Source organism: Nyctereutes procyonoides, unplaced genomic scaffold (assembly GCF_905146905.1).
Source record: "Nyctereutes procyonoides isolate TBG_1078 unplaced genomic scaffold, NYPRO_anot_genome, whole genome shotgun sequence".
In the NCBI taxonomy this organism is placed as follows: domain Eukaryota; kingdom Metazoa; phylum Chordata; class Mammalia; order Carnivora; family Canidae; genus Nyctereutes; species Nyctereutes procyonoides.
The window spans coordinates 1721042-1742064 of NW_026575128.1; the positions used below are offsets into that span (position 1 = coordinate 1721042).

The 21023-nt window shown below is 55.9% G+C and overlaps 1 long non-coding RNA gene across 2 annotated transcripts; it reads right to left on the reverse strand.

The window, feature by feature from the left end:
* Window positions 1–270: 270 nt before the first annotated feature.
* On the reverse strand, window positions 271–20152 carry LOC129520723 (uncharacterized). Of its 2 annotated transcripts, XR_008666656.1 has the most exons (4): window positions 20104–20152; window positions 15674–15727; window positions 3416–3710; window positions 271–2179 (listed from the first exon to the last, which is right to left on the reverse strand). It is a non-coding gene; the product is annotated as an uncharacterized LOC129520723 (long non-coding RNA). The 2 variants fall into 2 exon arrangements; XR_008666657.1 differs by lacking the exons at window positions 15674–15727; window positions 20104–20152 and adding an exon at window positions 14372–14643.
* Between the last annotated feature and the right edge of the window lie 871 nt (window positions 20153–21023).

Genomic DNA, 21023 nt, shown 5'->3' on the forward strand with positions numbered 1-21023 from the left:
CTCGGGTTGCCATAATAGAACATCACACACCGTGTGGCCCAAGGAACATTTATTTTCTCTCGGTTCTGGAAGCTAGAAGCTCAGGATCGAGGGGCCATCAGGGTGCATTTCTGGCAAGGCCTCTCTTTCTGTCTTACAGGAGCCCTTGTGCTGTGTCCTCACATGGCCTCTTCTCTGCGTGCGTGGAAAGAGATCTCTGCTGTGTCTCTTCCTCTTCTTATAAGGAGATACCAATTCTATCATATTGTGACCTCACTCTTTTTATTTTTTTAAAGATTTTATTTATTTATTCATGAGAGATACAGAGAGAGAGAGGCAGAGACACAGGCAGAGGGAGAAGCAGGCTCCATGCAGGGAGCCCGACGTGGGACTCGATCCCGGGACCCCAGGATCAAGCCCTGAGCCGAAGGCAGGCGCTCAACCACTGAGCCCCCCAGGCGTCCTTATGGTCTCACTCTTATGGCCTCACTTAACCTTAATTATCTCCCTAGAGGCCTTGTCTCCAAATACAGTTACAGGGGGAGCTGGGGGGCACAATTTAGTGCCATACTTTATCCCATACTGGCGGATGATGCTAGAAAACTCATGTGGGAGTTCAGAAGCCAGAGAGGCCAAGGAGGAGGCCACTGAAGTGTATGTCAACAAGCAAGCTACCACCCAGGGCACCTGGACTTTCATCCCGCAGGGAGACTCTGGGAAACTGTGTAAACCACACCTCGGAGTTATCCCACTCAGGGAGCGAGGGCGCTGGGCCAGTAGGTCATTGGCTGAGGGCTGGTTCGGGTGTGGGAGGACGTTGACTCTCTGGAGCTTGTACAGCACAGCCTCTCCAGGCTGCACAGAAGCCCTGCGGCTCGAGCCAGCGGCGCTGGCTGCTGGAAGGAGCACATGCTGCGACGCATCTTCACATACTAGGAACGGCCGTAGGTCAAATTCCCACTTGTGTGCAGTGGCTACTTGAGTGAGTGGGATTTCGAAGGATGCCTACTGATCGGTGGGCAGGAGAGGGCATGCCAGGAGGGGGAACAGCATAGACAAAGGCCCAGAGGAAGGAACAGTATTGTCCAGCCTGGGGCCATGAGGGAAGGGAAGGCAGGTGAGATCGAGGTGGGCTCCAGCAGAGGCCCCACCACGCAGGTCAGATGGGAGGGTTGCCTCCTTGGAGGCTTTGGGAAGGACAGACTCCCCATCTCTCTGCCTATCTGCCCAGAAACCCAATCTGGGATAAGATCGTCCCCAAATGCTGCCTTCCAGCACACCCCTGTCCTCTGACTCTCTCTGATCCAGCCCTCAGCACAGCAAGCACCCCCAAATCGCAAGCATGCCCCCCGTAGCCAAGAGACGCCACTCTCAGCAGAGAGGCTGCAAGCCAGGCCTGGGACCTGGCCAGAGAGTGAGGACAAAGGAACTACGCTTTTCCCAGGGCGGTAGAGGCCCAGGCCACTATATGGGAATTAGGGGAGTCGGGGGCTGTGCAAGGATGGCCCGAAAAAAGGACGTTGAGGGCATCCCGAAATGCTGACAAGGGCCACTTAGTATTTAATCTCAAGCCACCTGCACTGGGAAAGGGCTGCTCCACTGGGGTCTCCTCCCAGGTCAGGGCTGTTTGTTTGCACTGCACAACAGTCGGGGAAAGCCTGGGCCCCGGGTGCAGGCTTGGATGGCAACCGCCCACTCGCCACCACCTTAGCCTGAGGGTGACTAGACGGTAGGAGCCTCACACAGGCCCGAGCAGGGCCCAACCGCCCTGCGTGGCTATCAGTTTGTAGTCCAGCCGTAGCCAATTCTGTATTCAAATAGCAAGCATCTTCTCTACAGACGGAGGTGCAACCCTGATGAAGGCCAGGCGTTGGGGACACCTGTCTGTCAGGCCAGACTGCTTTTGGCAGACACCGTCTCCCCCCATTAATCCTACCCCGTCCGTGTGGCTCAGGCGGGGTGCTCTCCCCACAGGCCCAGGCAGGGCAGCTCCAGAACCGGGCCTGGCCAACCAGAGCATCCACCCCGCAGGCACGGCACTTGGCTCGAGGATAAACTCATGATCCAAGCCAGGCCAATAGGAGTCTTCCCTGAGACTTTTGCCAGAACTCTCTGGAAACTCTCTCTTCTGAGGCCATGAACTATAAAGATGAGGCAGTAGCAGCTGGTGGACATCTTGCATCACATAGCGAAAATCTGCCTGGAAAAAAACAAAGGCGGGCAAGCCTGAGAGATGGAGAGATAGTCTTAATGGCATCAATTAAACACCTGGATGCAGCATGTCTGAAGTTCCTCAGACTTGTCATTTGCATGAGACAACACATTTCCTGCTCTGCTTACATTTCATCAGGGTTTCTGTCACTTGGAGTCTAAAGGGTTCTGATTAAAACACCAGGTGAGAAAACAGCCAAGCCCTTTCTGCACCTTTATATCCCAGGAATACACAGAGATATGCAGGGAGTTTGTTGCTGTTGTTGTTAGGTTTTGTGCGTGTGTGTTTTTTTTAAAGGCCGTTGCAATTAGAATGTTGCAATGAGGCAAAGATCCGTGTCCTGCTGCCCTTCTTTGAGAAATGACAATTGACTAACAAGGTAGAGCAAATGCTGCCAGCAGGTTATGTTCAAGAGTTCAGAGTGTTACTCACACTGGAAGGGACGTGTCTTGGCAAGCTGCCTTGCACCTGACTTCCCAGAGTGCTCTGGAAGGTGGCCATGGCTGTGGTGCACTTTTCTGACCAACGGGTCCTGGGGCCATGTCATTACTCTTTCATCTGCTGAAATGTGAGGGTCAGAGCTACACTGCTTTTGGAGAAAGGGAAGAAAATATTGCCATTTTTGCAACCCCAACATGAAGGGGCATTGCTGCACATTGCTCAACTGGTTCACTTGTTAATTCCAATAAATTCAACAAACCACCCGAATGGCCACCCGTAGGGGTCTGGTTAAATAAATGATAGTGTGTAGATTTAGAAAGAAGTCAGGTAGTTCTGAAATAGACTGTCATAGAAATATGTCTAAAATGTATGAGGTATTAAAAGCAATTTGCACAACTGTACTTCAATAAAGTAGTATTTAAAAAAAGCAATTTGCAGAACAAGATGTGTAGCATATGCACATTAAAAAAACTGGCAATCCCATCATTTGCAGGAGGCTTATAATGGATATACTTAGAGGTGGAGAAAAAAGAAAAATAAACTGTTCGCAATTAAAGGTAACTCATTCTCTTTGGGGGATTCAGTCGCTGCAAAATTGAGCTCCCTGTCAGAGCTATCTCCTCATCACATAGGGTCTCCCTCCTAAGGTGGGGTCTGAGGGCTGGAAGCTTCGGTGTACTCACAGCATCAGGGAAAGGCCTCTCTTGGCCTCATGTCACCCCCCCCCCCTCTGTTGGAGTGTCTCGTTCTGATGGTTCCGAGCCTCAGTTTCTGTCCCCTTACCTATGCAGCCGGTGGAACCAGGGTCATTCTGACTTGGGCAAGGATTGGTTTGGAAGCTCCAGAGAAGCGAGGCTGACCAAGATCCATAACAGTGAATCCCTTGAGGTCTGGCTGGAAGTGGAGGGTCATTGCATCCCTGTCCAGGGTCCTGACTGGCAAGTGACTGGCCAGAGCTCTCAGTGGCCTTCTGCGTCCTCCCTTTATCAGGGTGCTGGGAAGTTGGGGCATCCCTTCTGCACCACACAGGAGATGAGCATCATGGCAAGGTGGGGAGGCACTATCCACGGTCTTCTCTCTGTGTGAACACATTGTAGTGGGCAAAATGCTGGCCCCCAGAAAGACATGTCCACATCCTAACCCTCAAAGCTTGTGAGTGTGATTTGACCAAGGGAAAGAAAGAAGAAAGAAAGAAAGAAAGAAAGAAAGAAAGAAAGAAAGAAAGAAAGAAAGAAAGAAAGAAAGAAAGAAGAAAGAAAGAAAGAAAGAAAGAAAGAAAGAAAGAAAGAAAGAAAAAAGAAAGAAAGAAAGAAAGAAAAAAGAAAAAATTTTTTTGTAAATTTATTTTTTGTTGGTGTTCAATTTGCCAACATATTACAATAACACCCGGAAAGAAAGAAAAAAGAAAGAAAGAAAAGAAAAGAAAAGAAAAGGAAGGGAAGGAGGAAGAAAAGATCTTTGCAGACACAATTAAGGATCTCAAGATAAGATCACCCTGGATTATCTGGTTGGCCCTAAATCCAATGACATGTGACTTTATTAAAAAAAAAAGTTAGAGGGCGATTTGACACAGAAAGAAGTCTCACAGAAACAGAGAAAAGAAAAAGCTGTTGAAGGCAGAGGCAGGGACTGGGGTGACCCAGCCACAGGAATGCCGGCAGCCACCTGAAGCTGGAAGAGGCAAGGAACCGACTAGATAGAGCCCTACTGCTACCATGATTTCAGACATCTGGCCTCCAGAACTATCAAAGAATAAATTTCTATTGTTTTAAGACACCAAGTTTATGGTCATTTGTCCAAGAAACTAATATCCACGCCTTACTGCCCTTTCTGTTCCACTGTGGGTGTGGACCAAACATCCTTCATGACAGCTCCAGCAGAGTTCTGGAGTTCTCGAAGTGTCAGAGGCCTCCGTCTGAGGCTTCTAGCTTCGCCACAGCCCCTCGCCAGGCTGGGGCTCAGAGAGAAAGCTGGGGCCCTGGATCCCTCGGGCAGCTCTTCAGCTCACTCTTGCCTCCCCCAAATCTGCTTTTCTGACTCTCTAGTGGCTCTTCTGCAAAGTGGAAACACTGCCCACTTCCTCTCAAGCTGGACAGGAATTTCCCTACATCTCTCTACCTGTGCCTGCACAGGACTGCACGCGAGTCCGCCAAGACTGACTCTTGATGTCTGCAGAAGGGACATAGGAGTGGAGAAATCTGCTTTCTCTCTCATAGTCGATGGTGGTGATCCTCTGCCCATCTTCTATTTCCCTGCTCCTCTTCTTGAAACCATCCGTTTTCGTTCTGAAACCCATCTTGCCTTCTCATGACCTTTGTGCTATCCCCCCAACCTCGGCTCCAGGGATGGTTCTAACCGGTGTCATGGAATCCCATCCCATTTGCCAGGGAGATGGTCCAGAAACCCTAAGGCCTAAGTACCAGTGCAGGGGTCCACCCCCCAGCCGTAGGCATCAGTATGTGACTCTAGCCACGATGCAAGGGGAGACTTCTGGGAGCTTCTGAGAGAGGTGCATCCTTGCTCTTAAGAAGGATCTAGCAGAAGAGACATGCTGTCCCTTTCCCTAAGGATCATGGTGATGAATGGGTAGCCTAGCCATTTGGCTTTTTGAGGGACGCCAGCCCATGGATGAAGCCATCAGATAGAGGAAAGCCCAGCCAAGGGACTGCAGAGAGATGGTTCAGAGCTGCTGGATTAAGCCAGACCTGAAGCACACCCAGTCTCTGGAGTCTGGCTGCCTGAGCTGGTACATCTCATTGTTGAAGCCATTTGTGTTGCACTTCCTGTTATCTGCAGCCCAAAGCACCCTAACCAACCTGTCACTCACCAAAGACTATTGAGATCCTATTTTGGGGAGTTGAAAGCTAACTAAGCATTGTTCTTTGTTCCATTTTGCCTGACTATTGTATTTAACCCTCCCTGAGGGGAATGGATGCCTCCGGCTGAATAGCAGGAGAATGTCACAAAGGGAAGTATGAGGCAAAAAATACACATGATTGGATTTCAAAGGAATTATCCACATTACACGGACATTCGCACAAAAATCTGGGGGAGGACCCCCTAAACTGTTAACAGTGGTCGTCTCTAGGGATGGGGATTTGAGGGAAGGGGACCTCCCCTTCTAGGTTGGGGTTACTGTGATGTTTGAATCTTAGAGTAAGGATAAATTACATCTATAAATTAAAATCCTGATGATTTAAAGTAATCCAAGGCACCCAGAGTTCCCTTAGGTGCCTGTTAAGGCTCAGCTGCCAATTATGCAGGGGGTGCATCTGGACCAAGCAACACCCCGAGAAGCCCGGCTGGGCTGTGATGCAGAAGTGAAGTCAGTCCCTGACCTCGACAGGTGGCTCGGGTTCCCAGCTGGGATCTGTGGGGACACCCTCACCAGAGGCTCAGGCCCCTGGTCCGGGCTCTTGGAAGCACATATTGCCTTGCTTTTCGGTTGCCTGCCTTCCCCACGCTGCAGTGTAAGCTCTTTGAGGGCAGGGTGTCTGTGTGGTCCTTGTGTCCCCAGCCCCGGGGGCGCTGCCTGCATCCAGCAGGCACTGACTGTGTGCACAGGTTCAGTATCTGGATGGAGGGTGGCGGTTGGGTGCAGTTCTCGTCCCTCCCTCTCCCTCACCAGTCACCTTGCACACGGTTCCCAGTTCCCGACTGCTACAGAGAGGACCTCGTCCCTTGCTCTGTCACCTTGCCTCTCCCCCTCCCCAAAACTCTAAGTCCCACCTCCCAGCCTCCCTTGGCATTTCTTTTAAAGATTTTACGTTGAGGGGGCCCTGGGTGGCTCCGTCGGTTAAGCGTCTGCCTTCAGCTCAGGTCATGACTCTGAGGTCCTGGGATCGAGCCCCACATCGAGCCCCACATCGGGCTCCCTGCTTCTCCCTCTCCCTCTCCCTCTGCCTCTTTCATTTTATTCATTTATTTGAGAAGGAGTGAGCCATAGAGAGGACGAGCGGGTTTGGGGGCACCCTGGGGCCCCTTGGACACCCCGGCCCCACCACTCCTCCTGAGTGCACGGTCTCCCGAGCTGGGCAGGGTGTCCGCAGTTCCCCAGAGAGCAGGACCGGGTATAGCACAGAGCTCGGGAGAGGTTGCTCATACGACAGAGGGTGAAGAAGTGAATGGGTGAGCCCCCGTTAGTGAATGAGTGCTTGAAGAAGCAGGCACATGCATGAATGAACGAGACAAGGAGTTATGGGGTGAATGAGTCAGGGACTGCGGGAAGGAGGGGAGGGAATGGTGAAGGAGAGTGAGCCCAGGCGGTTTCCAGCCTTCTCCGGAGGCCCTGGCATCAGAAAGTCCCCACCACCCCTGGGCCTGAGCTCTGTGCCAACCAGACCTCACGATGCCTCCTCCCTGAGCCAGCTCACGTCAGTGCTGCTTAGCACACGCTCCCTGATGCTGGCCAGACCCTGGCTGGGCCATGAATCAGACAGGGCCCTGCCCTGGGGCTCCTGGGACCGGGGGCAGACAGACAGCCTCATAAATAAACCCAATGCCATGCTGGGCAGACATGTGTTCCTGCAGAGTGGTGAGCTCAGAGCTGGCTCTGGAGCCTGGAGCGGAGCAGAGCCTGACGGAGGGATTTGGGAGAGCCTCCAGGGGAGGGACCTCGGAGCTGCCCCTGGAGGGACAAGGAAGGGTCCAGAAAGGGCACTCGAGGCCGGAGGGACAGCGCCAACGAAGGCAGAACGTCTGGAGGCCGGAGAGCACTGGGGAAGACCAAGGGGTGGGCCTGGCAGGACAGGAGCTCTGGACAAGCTGGAGCCCAGCTTGGGATGGGGACATAGCAGATCCAGAAGGAGGGTGGGGGAGAGGCCACAGCCAACACCAAGGAGTTTCCAGGTGCTCGGGGCTCGGGCCTGCTGCAGGTTTTGCACGATGTGGCTGGTGGTTTCTCTCCATGAACAAGTAGCCATCCCCCTCCCAGCCCTGAGACTCCCCACCAGCAGCACGAGGCACTTAGGGGATCCCAGACTGTGGAGGGGTTTGGTTTTTTTTTGGACCGGGGCCGGGGGCGGAGTAAGACTTCCAAGCTGGTGTTCCTAAGTCAGGGTTGTATCGCAATGGTTCCCAGCATGGGGGAGGTTCTGGGGATCCCAAGGCACATCACAGAATTTCAGTGTTTGACAGGGAACCTCGACACTGGGCCAGCGGAAGCCGGGGAAGCTGCTGAACAAACATCCTACGGGGCACCAGATGGCCTTCTGCAACAAAGAACGTCCCAGTTCTAATCGTCAGTCATGCCAAGGCTAAGCGAGCCTGAGAGGGCTGAGGATGCTGGGTCAATAGGGGGGTCCCCAATAATGACAGTCGCTCCTCACATGCGCCAGGAGCTGCACCTGGGACCCACCCCCTATAGGTTCATGGGACCTATTCCTGCTTCGGGGACTGAGGAGGTGGGTGCTGGAGGCAGGGCGCCCACCCGGGCAGGCTGGCCCCAGAGGCCATGCTCCCTGTCTTGACATCTCATGGTCTTCCATGTCACGCAGGAGTTGGGACAGAGCTGGTGCCAGGGCCCCACCCTCCAGGACAAATGCTCCTTCCGCTGTGCTCCACGCCAGGGTCCCGGGCTCCTCCGCTACAGGAGGGCCGCTTGGCAGCCGGGGCCTCGGTGTGTCGGGGAGGCGGTGGGCGGGCAGGAGGCAGAGCCCAAGGACAGAGGGCCTTTGTCTGCCTGCAGATGGGCAGGCAGGCCTGGGCTGTGCGGCCCGGCCCAGGGGCCAGTCGGGTGCAAACTCATTAGCCGGCGGCCGTGGCTGCCAAGGAGCCGGGAACAATTACAGGGCCGAGCTCCAGCCGGGAAAGGGGGGCTGAGCTGCCTGCCCCCCGCCAGGGGCCGGGCTCCCTGGGAGGCCTTTGCAGAGTCCACCTTCGGGATGGCCACAGCGGCTCCCTCCCTCCCTGCTGGGGAAGACCCACCGCTGCGGGCCGGAAGCATGTCGCCTCTAGTGTCCTTTCACCTCCGAACACACTTGGGGTTGGAATGATTGACTCCGTTGCATTCACTTACCTGTCCCCCCCCCAATTCACCAAATATTTATTGAGTGCCTACTATGCGCCAGCACTGAGCTCGAGCCGGGAGCAACAGCGAGGAACCAAACAGGACAAGGTCCTTGACACCCAGGGAGGGGAGAGAGACAACAGAGAAGGAAAGAACAAGGTAACTGCAAGGGACCTGCAACTGCCGAGCTCAGCGCCTCAGCTTATCCGAGGGTGCAGGTGGGAGGTAGATTGGGGAGGGGCCCATGGGACCAAGGGTCAGGGAAGGTCTCTCTGAGGAGGCAGCAGAGGAGGACCTGAGGTGCCGGGAGGAGAGGGGACTTGTCGCAGGCCACACAGCCAGTGAGTGGAGGAGCTGGGGCCTGCCCGCCTCCACACCTGACCCAGGCTCCTGTCCCCTCGCAGCCCCTCCCCGCCGGGCCGTCACCACCAGCGCACTGGTACGTGTCATGGGCACAGTGTCTCCGATCCCTCCGGCCACCAGCCTCGGGGGGCAGGTGGGCCTCCCAAGGTGCAGCGAGGCAGGAACAGAGAGGGGGTGTCAACTGGAGTCTTTTGATCCCCAAACCTCTGTTCCGTCCGCCACACCTACCTCTTGGCCAAGCCCTCGGCCTGTGCGGAGCACCCAGGAGGCCTGTAGGACACAGAGTGATGGACACCTTGTGGGGCCTGGGGCAAAGCTCATCTCCCTCTGGGGCTTCCATTTCTCCATTAAAAAAAAACATGAAGTTGGGCCAGACCAGCTCTGAGATGCCCATGTTCATTCTACTCCATCATCGTTCCTTGAGGAACGCTCTGCCCCAGGGAGACGGAGAGGCAGGAGCCTCCCGGCCATCACAGTCTTATGACAGAGACAGGGGCCGGGCGGCCCAAGGCAGCTTGGCTGGGAAGAGCACTCCGGGCGGAGTGAGTGCGCAGCAAAAGCAGGAGGTGGACAGCAAGATAGCCAAGGGTCAGCAGGCATCACTTAGGGCACAGGGAGCCATCTGGAACTTGTATCCAATGCCTCCCTCCTGTCCTCCTGTTCCCAAGGCCTGCGACCCGCATAAGGACTCAGGTCACCACTGCTCCTGCCCCTTCTCGTTCCAGCCCTGGCGTGGGCCCCCTCCCAGAGGAGGGGCTGGGACAGGTCCCAAACACGTCCAAGCCACCAACTGTACAGACCGTGTGACCTTGGTCATGCAGCCATTCTCCTTCCTCGGCTTGAGTTTTCCCCTTGGTCAATGGAAGAAGGGTGATCCGAACAAGTCGGTAGTGTAGTAAAAGATAGGGTTTCTGGGCACTTCCTTCCTGTCGGGCAGCAATCCCTTGAGACAGGTAATGTTACAGATTTACAGATAGGAGACCTGAGGCCGAGAGACGGGAGGTCACTCGCCCAAGGCTGCATGCTGGGAAACGACCCAGTGGGGATCCACACGCAGGTCCATCTGACTCCAGAACTCCGCTCATCACAAAAAGCTACGCACTTGCATGTCTTTGCACCTTGACCCAAACAACAATGGGTCCCCAGGCCTTTACCGGTAGGAAGTAATCCTTGAGAGCCAAGAGATACTCAGGCAACCGTGCTTGCAATATGGCGGGTAATTGGAAGCCAACTGAGGGCCCGCGGCAGAGCCCTGCTCACGTTAGAAACCAGGCAGCTCTGGTACACACCCTAACCCCCACCCCAACCCTGTGATGAGGGTGCTGCCTGCCTCACCCCTGGACAAGGCCTCGAAGTTCAGAGGATGAGGGACTTGCTGAGGACACACAGCCAGTGGCGGTGCAGGCCCTCGTGGTGTGCAGGCCTGTCCACAGCCACCCCAGGGGAGGAAAGGGTAGCTCTGTTCCGCAAGAAAGGAAGGAAGCCAACCCTTCAAAGCCCCACAGCTGAGGAGCAGGGAACTGGGGTTCGACCCAGTGGTCTGGGAGCACAGCCCCCCACGCTGCCCCCAACTGACCCAGAAACCGCGGGTGAATCATTCAGAACATGGCCCTGGCCTCTCTAGGCCTCAGTTTTGTCCTATCAAATGGGGGAAAGGTGCTGAAGATATTTCCCACTCCTCTGGTCTCTGAAGCAGGGAATCCTGTGCACCCCTAACCTGGGGCACTGCCGGCCTGTCCTTGTCACAGGCTGGGCTGGGGGCACAACGTGGGTCTGGGCCTGAGGGTGCTGAGGACACACCCCGGAGGACGGGAGGCCCGTGGGCAAGGTCAGCAGGGGTGAGCCGGGGGCCCTGCGCCGGTCCACCAGCACAGCCCACGGCTCGTGGCCTGGGGCTTACCTCAGAGAGGTGTTCTGGCTCCTTCCACACCCTGGGTCATGGACAGTGCCTCGGCCGCCCTCAGAGGAGATCCTGAGCCTCTGAGAAGAGGCAGCAGAGGAGGGCAAGCCGAGCGATGTGCATGAGGACAGCAGGAAGGGTCAGGAGCCCGCGAGAGAGCAAACCCCAGGTGGGGTGATGGGGGGTGGGACGTGGGCCTGCCATAGACGCAAGGCCCCTCGCTAGCCCGCGTGGCCTTTTGGACGCTGCCTGTTGGGGCCTGGGGACCGGCCACACCGGCCCCGAGGACGCCTGCCACGGTGGCCCCAGCCCCAGCACAGGCTGGCCACGCGGGGGGCCAGGGCTGTGCACCCCAGGAGAGGCTCTCAGAGTTGAGGGGGTGTGGGCCGCACCGGCCTGCCCTGACCCCTGCCAGCCCGACGAGGGGAGGGGTGTGCTCGAGGTCAAGGACGACGGCGGCTCAGGCCTCTGTCCAGCCGGATGCTGCAGGGTCCCTCGGCCCCGAGTGGTGGCCGCAGGAGCTCTGGGCCCGTTTCCCGCTTTCCAACCACCCGGAGACCCGGCTCAGCTGGAGGAGGAGGTCCCGTAACAGAGGTAAAGTGCTTGGGAAGAAAAGCAGTAGAAGGGTGGGGCGCGGGGCGGGCCCCAGTGATGCTCTGACTGCGGGGTGGGTGAGGGCGGTGGCCGGGCCGGCAGTGCTGTAACGTGGGGGGCGCACGGGAGGTGCCCGGAGGCTGAACCCAGGCCCCGACGTGGGGCAGGGACCGCAGGGCCTCAGAGCCGAGGCTCAGCAACACGCGGAGGGGAGGCCGGTGACCCATCAGGGCACCCGAGGGCAGCGGGACGAGGGGCGCAGTGAGGCCAGGCCAGCTGCGGGTTAGGGCTTTCGCAAACGCCCAGCTGCAGCCAAAGGCGGGAGATCGGTTTATACACAGACAACAAAATCCCACAGAGAAAACACCCTCAGACGTGTTGCAACCACCTCAGCACTGGGCTCAGACTCCCCACCCCTCCCGGGAGTGGGCCGCCAGCCCTGGGCCCCGAGCGGCCAGCTCTTCTGCTCTCTCCCCACTCAGATCCCGCAAGTCCCCTCGGGATTATTGCTCGCCCTCCTTCCCTGCTGGACCCCAGCTTCGTCCCCACCTGTCTCGTGTGGATCCTGCTCCTTCCATGGCTCCCCATGTCTACAGGCTCCAGCTCGGACCCTTGACTTGGCCTCAGCATCTCCATGATCAGGTCTCTGGCCTCGGTCCCCACTACCGCCCCCTGCGCCCCAACAATGACCCTCAGTCTTGGGATGCTGCCTCCACGTGGCCTGCTCACCCCAATTCCAGATCTGGCCTATTAGGCCTCGTTTGGCCCTTGCCCCTTGCACGGCCTTATGGCCGAAGGGGGGACCCCAGCTCGTGGGCGTGCTTTCCTCGGAAGAACAAGCGGCCTGTGTGCTTGCTCCCACGTCAGAGGAGCCGTGGCAGAGGGGAATTCCAACCCCACCACTTTCGAGACGTACGACCCGGGACAAGTGAGCTTCGGTTTTCTCATCCATAAAATGGGCACAATGATCCCTCCACAGGCTCCAGAGCCCTCAGCAGTGCCGATCCCACAGATGAAATACACCTCAGCCAAGACTCCCACGATCAGTGCCGTTAGCATTTGATGCCCTAAACGTATCGAGCACCAAGCCACCCGCAGGTAGCGAGGCCCTCAAAGCCCTCCACGTGAAAATATCAGAGGCACCACCAGCTCGACTTAAATATGGGAGACCGAGTCCCGGGGCCCCACAGCCAGTCGGTGGCAGGGCTGGACGGGAAGCCAGGCCCTGTTTCCCCAGCCGGAACCCTTCCGCTACAAGCTGCTGCTGCTACGAGTCGAGTTCAAACACTGAACCTTAAACATGATCTCAAAGTACCCGGAGAAAGCCTCAGCCGCATATAAGGATCTTTATTACTTGTCCACACTTTTAACTTTCCCCAGTTTAGTGCTCGTGGGTGCCTCTAGAGAATGCCCCCCCCTTCCCGGGCAAAGCTCACTTCTCCAGCTGCTTTTTCTCCCCCTCACTTCCTTCCCCTCTCCGTCCCCGGGGAGGCCTTTCTCTGACCTTCCCTGGCAGAGCCATAGGGCAATTGCTGGCTTGCCTTTTTGCGACTCAGCTAAAACCTAATTCCATTTCTCCCAGGGCCCTTCTGGATGCTGTTGTTGCCGTTCTTAGCCTCGAGGGTCTACTCTGTGAAGGAAACCAGAGCCTTCCTCCCCCCAGCCCTCAAACCTCCCCAGCTCCTCCCATCCTAAAAACCAACCACCAAGCAGACAAAGCCAACCTTCTTCTGCCCTCTTCTGCTGCGGCCCCTGTCCTGGTGGTGACCTGCTATCTCCGGGGCACCGCTTCTTGGCTCCACCCCTGCTCCCCACCCCATGGGGCTGCCCCTCGCCCCTCTACCCTCCACACAGACTGCTTCTGCTCAAGGCACCGGTGACTCCGTTCCCCAAACCCAGCAGGCTCTGTGTGGTCCTCCACCTGCCTGACCTTCCCACACCAGTGCCCCAGCCAACCACGCACTGCTGGGGGCTGGCTGTCGCCCTTCTCTCCCCTCACCCCCCTCTGCTCTGCCAACAACTTCTCAATCCCTTTGTCGGTGCCTCCTCATCCCAAGCATTGCTGTTCTGTCTTGAGGCCCCTCTTCTTTCTGAGCTCTCTCCCTTGGTGCTCCCATGGATTGAACTGCCAGCTCTAGTCAATGAGTCCCAGGACCACATCCCAGCCCGCACCTGTCACCTGAGCTCTGGGCCTGGGCACCCAAATGCCTCCACTGGGCAACCCCAGGGCAACTCGAACCTCGCACCTCAGAACCATCTCATGACTCCATCCCTCAAACCTGCCTCCCCTCCCAAGACCCCATGACCATAAACAGCCCCATTGCCCACCCTGTTGTTCAAGCAGAAGACCCGGGAGTCCCTGACCCTTCCCTGGCTCACCCCACACACGGTCACCAGGCCTTGTAGAGTCCACCTTCCAAATGCCTGTGCACTTTATCCAGAGCTCCTGATCCAGTTACTGCCACCTAAACCCAGGGCTCCCCACCTCTGCCCCGGTGAGGCGCTTTCCTTACAGCAGCCAGAGGGATCCTTCTAGAACACACATCTGTTTGTGTCATTTGCCTGCTTAACATTGATCACCATCTCCCAACTGTTCTCCAGTGACACCCCCGAAGATGTGGCACCCTGGGCCGTCCACCCCCCAGCTCTCTGAGCACCAGCCTCCCTGGCCCTTTTGCTTTCCTTCAATTCACCACACTTCTCCTTCCCTCCGAGGCTTTGCCCTTGCTGTCTTCTCTTCCCAGAATGCTTTTCCGTCTCCCGTTGACCCATCCCCAAGAGATCAGGCCAAGGGCTGCTTCTCACATTTCCCACCAGCCCACAATCCCGCCCGGGGCCCCTGGGGTTCATCCGCCGCCAGGTTGTTTGCACTCACCCATAGGTGCCTGTGGTTGCTTGATTCATGTCTGTCTCGGCTCCTGCCCTGAAAATTCCATGAGGCCAGGGGCCATGTATGTCTTGCTCATCCTACAGCCACACTGTGCCTGGCACAGAGCATCCCGGAGCCCCACCTGCCTGGGCCATCCCTGTCTACACAGTCAGCGCTGATGACCCCAGAGATAAATGCGAGTCTGGAATTCAAGGACTCGCCTTCCCAATGCTCACTGTCCTTAACCCTGCACAGGTACCTTCCCCACCCATGCCGGGGAGCCTTCTCTTCCCCTCCTCGCCTTGCTCCCACTATTTCCCCCAGGTCCCACAATGGCCAGCTCAAGCCCACCATCCCCAGTGACGCTTTCCATCCCCAGGATGCTTTTGTTCCCTGACCACACAGCCCATGGCCCTCTGGCTTGGGAGGTGTCCCTCACTCACTCCGGGATGAAACCATGAGGCACTCGGGGCCCCTCACGATCCAGCCCGGGCTTCACTCTCAGCTCTCCCCCATGCACGGGGCCCAGCAGCCTGGAGTCCAGCACAAGGAGACCTGGCCCTTCAAGCCACGCTTCCTGGACTCATGTCCTGCCTCCTTCTCTTACAAGCTTCAGGACCTTGGACAAATTGCTGACCTTTGCTAAGCCTCTGTTCTCTCACCCATGAAATGGGACCAGTAATAGGAACTGGTCCCTATTAGGAACTCAACAGGAAAGGTTGAGCCCAAGGATTTAGCTTGGCACCTACTGTGTGCTACCATGAGGCCCTGCGCTTCTTGCCTCTGTTGTGGCCATGGGTGGTTAAGGACCCTGTCCTCCCCACTGGTGCTGTGCTAAGAAGGGAGGCTGGGTCCCTTTCTTCTATGTATCCTCCTTGCTCGGCCCAGTGCCTGGTCCCAAGAAGACTCAATAAATGCTTATTAATGAGTAGATAGACCACACACTTGGCACAAACCATCTTATTATTACTTCACTTTGGTGTGTATAAATCTTATCTCTCCTAACACAATTTGAGCTCCAGGGCGTGGAGGAGGAGGGGGAGCGAGGCAGGGGGGAAGAAGAGCTGGGGTGTCTTCATGTCAGAGCATTCAGACCTGGGAGGGCTCGCTGAGCTCCTGACATCCTGTACCCCCCACGGTGCCCAGCCCAGAGAGAAGAGTCAAGGCGGCCTTGTTGACAGATGGGCCCACCATCTTCCCCCAAGAAGAAGGCATGCTTCCCCCTTGGAGATATCGCCCTAATTACTCCGTGGGCCCTCCCCTCCACACACACATCTGCTTTCTTAGGCAAGAGCCTGCTTGACTTACGTGGAGTTCTTTTGGCTGGCGGTTCTGAGCCAGCTTGGCCAGTTTCTTCAGAAACTACAGCAGGAAGAGAAAAAAACAAAAGGTTTCTTAAAGCCACAAAGCACAAAACAAGAACCAGGGATGGGGCAACCCTCATCAGCAAAAGACCAGTGATAAAGGAGCACTGGCTAGATAATGTGACACTACCCAAAAGGCAGACCTAGATGGCTTAGCAGATGGGTTAAGTGTGTCGACCTCTGCACTCGGAGAGTCCCGGGTTTGAATCCAGGCTTTGCCCCTAACCCGTGAGTGACCTTGGGCTATTTACTTACTCTAAGGTTCAGTTTCTTTATCTGTAAAGGAGGGATGATGTTAGTACCAGCTCAGGATGATTTAATTAGATAAGTACTCAAAAGCTTGGCTGTTGGGCAGCCGGGGTGGCTCAGTGGTTTAGCACCTGCCTTCAGCCCAGGACATTATCCTGGAGACCCAGGATCAAGTCCCACGCTGGGCTCCCTGCTTGGAGCCTGCTTCTCCCTCTGCCTGTGTCTCTGCCTCTCTCTCTCTCTCTCTGTGTGTGTCTCTCATGAATAAATAAATAGAATCTTAAAAAAAAGAAAGAAAGAAAACCACATATTAAAAAAAAAAGCTTGGCTGTTATTATTACTATACATCGATGTCATCCGATGTCAGATCTGGAAGGGAGTTCAAAGGTCATTTGGGAGGAGAGGGCCCTGCAGCCCACAGGGGTGGCCCAGCTCTGCTAGAACACACAGGAAGCACTTGTTTTGTCTCTACGGCTGCTCAGGACGCCTTTCAGAGACCCAAGAGGACTTTGCTCACCTACCCCCTGGATTCAGAGGTTCCCCACCTGGATGCAAGGAGCTCAGATTTGGGGTTCTTAAAGGAGCATGTGCAGGGCTGTCCATGCCAACATCGGACTAGTTATCAGGAGCCCATGTGTTCATGGGTGAGCCCCCTATAGTTAAGGGGGGAGTAGCCCTGCCCGCCGCTGACGCCATGGCTGGAAGGTACAGCATGGCCTTCACTTGCCGTCCATCTGAGAGGCGGGGCTGTGGCTCGGTGTGCCCTGGACACCGCCTGGACCTTGCAGAGATGGGGACCTTAATGCCAGGTCGGCAAGGTACCTCCTCTCCCCCTTCCTCTGCTGGGCTCGGCAATCTGGCAGCCCACCTGCCTGCCAGATGGAACGCCTGCTTCTCCCCCTAGGTGCACCTTCCCTGCTGCCCTTCCTTCTCCCTGATGCTGCAGAAGACCTGGCTGGTCCATCTGGAAAGGTCCAGGCGAGCACTGGGCAGGGGGCAGGGGCCAGGGCCTCTGAACCTCGGCTCAGGGAGGTGCTGAGGCAGCTCTTTCCTCATGCCGTGGAGAGGGCTGCACTGGGTCCAGAAGGCAGGTCCCAAGCAATCTTTAAGTGAGGGAGGGGCCTAAGATGTGTTTTCATTGCTGAAGGGAAACCCAGACTGGACTCAGCACCTGTAATAACAGCACCTGTCCTTCCTTAGGCAGCCACTCTCTTCTTGGCCCAAACCATACACCGTTCCCTTCGATCCTCACAGCAGCACCTTCTGCACCGGCTGGTTTGGGAGGATGAAGTGGGGGGGATGCGTCGGTACCAGGGCACCTGGGAAGAGGCAGTTCCCTCGGGTTGTGCCCCTAGTTGTCTGTGGAAGTACACACACACGTGCCCCTTGAACAGGCAAGTGTCGCCGGCCAGGGTAGAGGAAGCTCTTCAAACACAGAGCCAGGGGTGGGGGTGTCCGGGCGCGTCCTGGAGAGGGTGGGGCAGGGCTCCCTGGGGCCTGACAAAGGGATCTCCCGCTCCAGATCCCCTTGCGGATCTGGTGTCAGAGACGCTGGTGGGCAAGTCCGCATAGAGCCCAGGAATCCTCCGCGTTCAGTGTTACATCCAAAAGATGGGGATAACCCACGGCCCAGGAAAGACCCCCAGGACCAGCCCCACTCTCCATGAGTAAGGGGAGCGCCTGAAATGATGACCTGGTCGCCACAGGGTGTGGGGGACTGGTAGGACGGCTGGTGCTGGGTTCCCATGAGGCCGAGGCTAGAAGCCCTTCCTCACCTGGCAGGTGGCTTGCTTTGGGGCCAACGGCTGAGCGTGTGGATGTGAGCCTAAGAAAGCTACAACCCTGGGGCCAGTCTGTGGTGATCACAGAATCACAGGCTCCATCACAAGGGGGACATGGGTCCATGAGGCTGGCAGGACGCATCTTTGACAGCGGCCCCAGGTGGTAGCCACCGAAGCCATAACACCAGCGGCCTGATGGGAACTGGCTTCTCCCTGGCCTTGGAAGCAGAAGTTCCCTCTTTTTGATTGTTTTTTGTTTGGTTGGTTGATTTCGGGGGGGGGGGGTAGATTTTGTTTTTATTTATTCATGAGAGCCACAGAGAGATGCAGAGACACAGGCAGAGGGAGAAGCAGGCTCCTTGCAGGGAGCCTGATGCGAGATTTGATCCCAGGACCCCTGGGCCAAAGACAGACGCTCAACCACTGAGCCACCCAGGTGTCTCAGGAGTCCCCTCTTTGGACAGGGACAATTTGTGGGTTCATTTGGACAGAGAAGGGCAAGCAAAGGCTTCAATCAGGAGATACAAGACTCCTGCTAAGTTGTACAAGCAGGAATTTGAGCAATTAGCCAGAAAATTAAGAAACTTGTGAATAATCTCTCCAAACCGGGGAGGTGGGTGATTCTGGTCACAGCAGGGAATTTAAACTATCTCGTAGGTTCCTTCTAGCAGCCCTCTGAGTAGGCATAACTGGGCACATAAATATAGGAGGAGGACACGGAGCCTCCAAGATGTCCAAGCCGTGTGCACATTCGCCCGGCTGGTAAGGGCTGGACCCAGAACCAGAAATTTCTCTTTTGGGGGCTGCAAGAGAGGAGAGCAGAGGCCTGAGGCTACACAAGGTCAGCTCTTCTCAGAGCAGCTCTTCTTTATCCTTCTGACCGCAGCCGCAAGGTCCCCTTTATCAGAGGCCTCTGAGCCGCAGGACATACCGTGGGGTCCCCCTCACCATTTCCTACACACCAGGACATTGTTTCTTTCTTAGAATATAATCATAATGATCACAACATCATTTTTTCATTCGTATTTTAAAATCCCCCATGGTCTGTCTGTGTCAGGAGAGCATAGGCCCCACGAGGCAGCACACTATGTGCTATGCTCGCCAGAGGCCCAATAGTAGGAGGCCAGGCGCTACTGGTCAGATCAAAAATTGTTGGATGAATAATGGGAACTTGGAAGCATTCACTTTGGAATTCATTCATCTTTGGATGAAGTGAAAGTCCCGTTCACAGGGAAATGGGAAGATTCAGGGACGGACAGGCCCTGTCTTGGAATTCCAAAGGGCTGTCCTGGAACAACAGGGACAGGTGGGGAGGGAGTCACCTGAAAGCAGGACCCTCCATGGTCAGGGCAACGGGGACCCTTGGGAGGTGGTGAGCTCCCCGCCCCCTGGAGGTACAAGCAGGCCCTGACGACCCTTCCCTAATCCTCCCTAGGAAGGTGCAGAGAGGACTCCGGCCATAGGTACAAGAGGCCTGTCAGGCCTGAGTCACGGCTGCTCAGGGACTCCAAGCAAAGCAGGTAAGGGGGCTCCAAGGAGGAGGTGAGGTTGCAGGGTTTCCTGGGGAATTATCAGGAGCAGCGATCTCTAGGCAGAGACATGGGTTTGTCTGCCGAAACTTGCTCACAGCAGGTTCTGGGCTTCCTGGCCAGATAATTGCAAACCGAATAGATTGGGGCCTGGGCAGCCCTACAAGCCCTTTCTCCAGAGGGGCCTGGGACGGGGCACGCAGGGGCAGGCACCGGGGCCCTGAGTCATAGGGAGAACCCACAGGTTCGGAGCAGCTACGATTCTGGCCTTGGAACGTCTCTGCGTGACAGTGGACGAGGCCCTGCCTCTCTCTGGTGACAGGTTTCCCCTCGGCAGGCTGGCAACCCACTGGGCACACGCATCGTGCCTGGCCAGCCCCGGGGAGAGGAGCCAGAGACACTGCCTTCCAGGCAGCAGGGAGGGAGCACCTACTCTGTCCCCAGGGCACTGATGGATATGCACCAACATATCCAGGCAGCAGGGAGGGAGACCAGCAGGGACCCTCCCAGTTAAGGCGAGGGGATCCAAGCTCCAAGCTCTTTCTCTGCCCTGGTTGGGGTGACACTGACCGCCTGGAGGGGACAGGAAAGTGGCGGGAAAGAGCTTTAGCCTGAAGCGCTGCGGGACTACCGGGTGACACCTGTCATTCTGCCGACTGCCTGAGTTTCCTGGAGGAAATGTGTGTGCATGTGCATTTGTGTCATGCGCTTGTGTCTGCATGCACACACACGTGGGTCACGTATTGCACGAGAATCTCTACATCCGCTTGCCTGTGTGTTCCCACTCTAATTACACCTTGTATGCGCCTACTTACATCCTTGTGTGTGTGCACGCGTGCATGCTTCGAGGTACACCTGGGAGTGTGCCTGAGTTAGGTTCGTTGGTGGAGCGCCTAACATGTGCCACACGTCGTCCTCTGGGCTGTGAATACAGAGACGAACAAGAAATTCGAGGTCTCTTTCTTCATGCGATTCGCACAGCGTTAAGAGACAGGTAGCAAATGAGTGTGCAAATAAATGAATAAATAACCTCCGGTAACGATCACTGCCGCTCAGGGGAAAAAAGCAAGATGATGACAAAGATGGTGACTTGGGAAGAATCACTTTATATAAAGAGGTCAGGAAAGGCTGCTTAGAAATGCAGAGTCTCGGGCCTCCACCTGGATCTCCTCATTCAGAATCTGCATTTTAACAAGATTCTCCAGACAACTGCAGGTGCGTTAGAGATGAGGAACCAGTAAATTAAAAATATATTAGCACATATACGACAAGAAGGGGAAAGGGGAAATATAGACAAACACTCCACATTTCCCTCTACTTCTCAGCATTAGCCACTACTTGGTGTGTGTCGGTTTCCTCCTGCCTTGGGAGGACCCAGTAAGGTCACCCCAACAGTCATTCCCATGGAGCTAAGACCTTGAAAGGCCACCCAGGGTTGGCCTTTTAGCCTGGGACAAAAAGTTGACTTCAGTCAACTTTTAGCCTAGGATAATTTCCACCCCTGCTGCCCCTGAGTATCAGAAAGCTAATTTCCTTGTGATAGAATCATTAACCCCAATCAAACCATAATTCCCTTTTCTGCTTGTTTGCCCAGTGACATAAGGAGTTTCCGATGGCCAGCTGGCATTCTCAACTCCCACTCGAGTGCGAATATTCTTACATCCTCTACTGGAAGCATTCCTTTTTTGGGGGGTACTAACAGTTTTAAACCTCAAGTTTGGGGCGAAGGTCATTA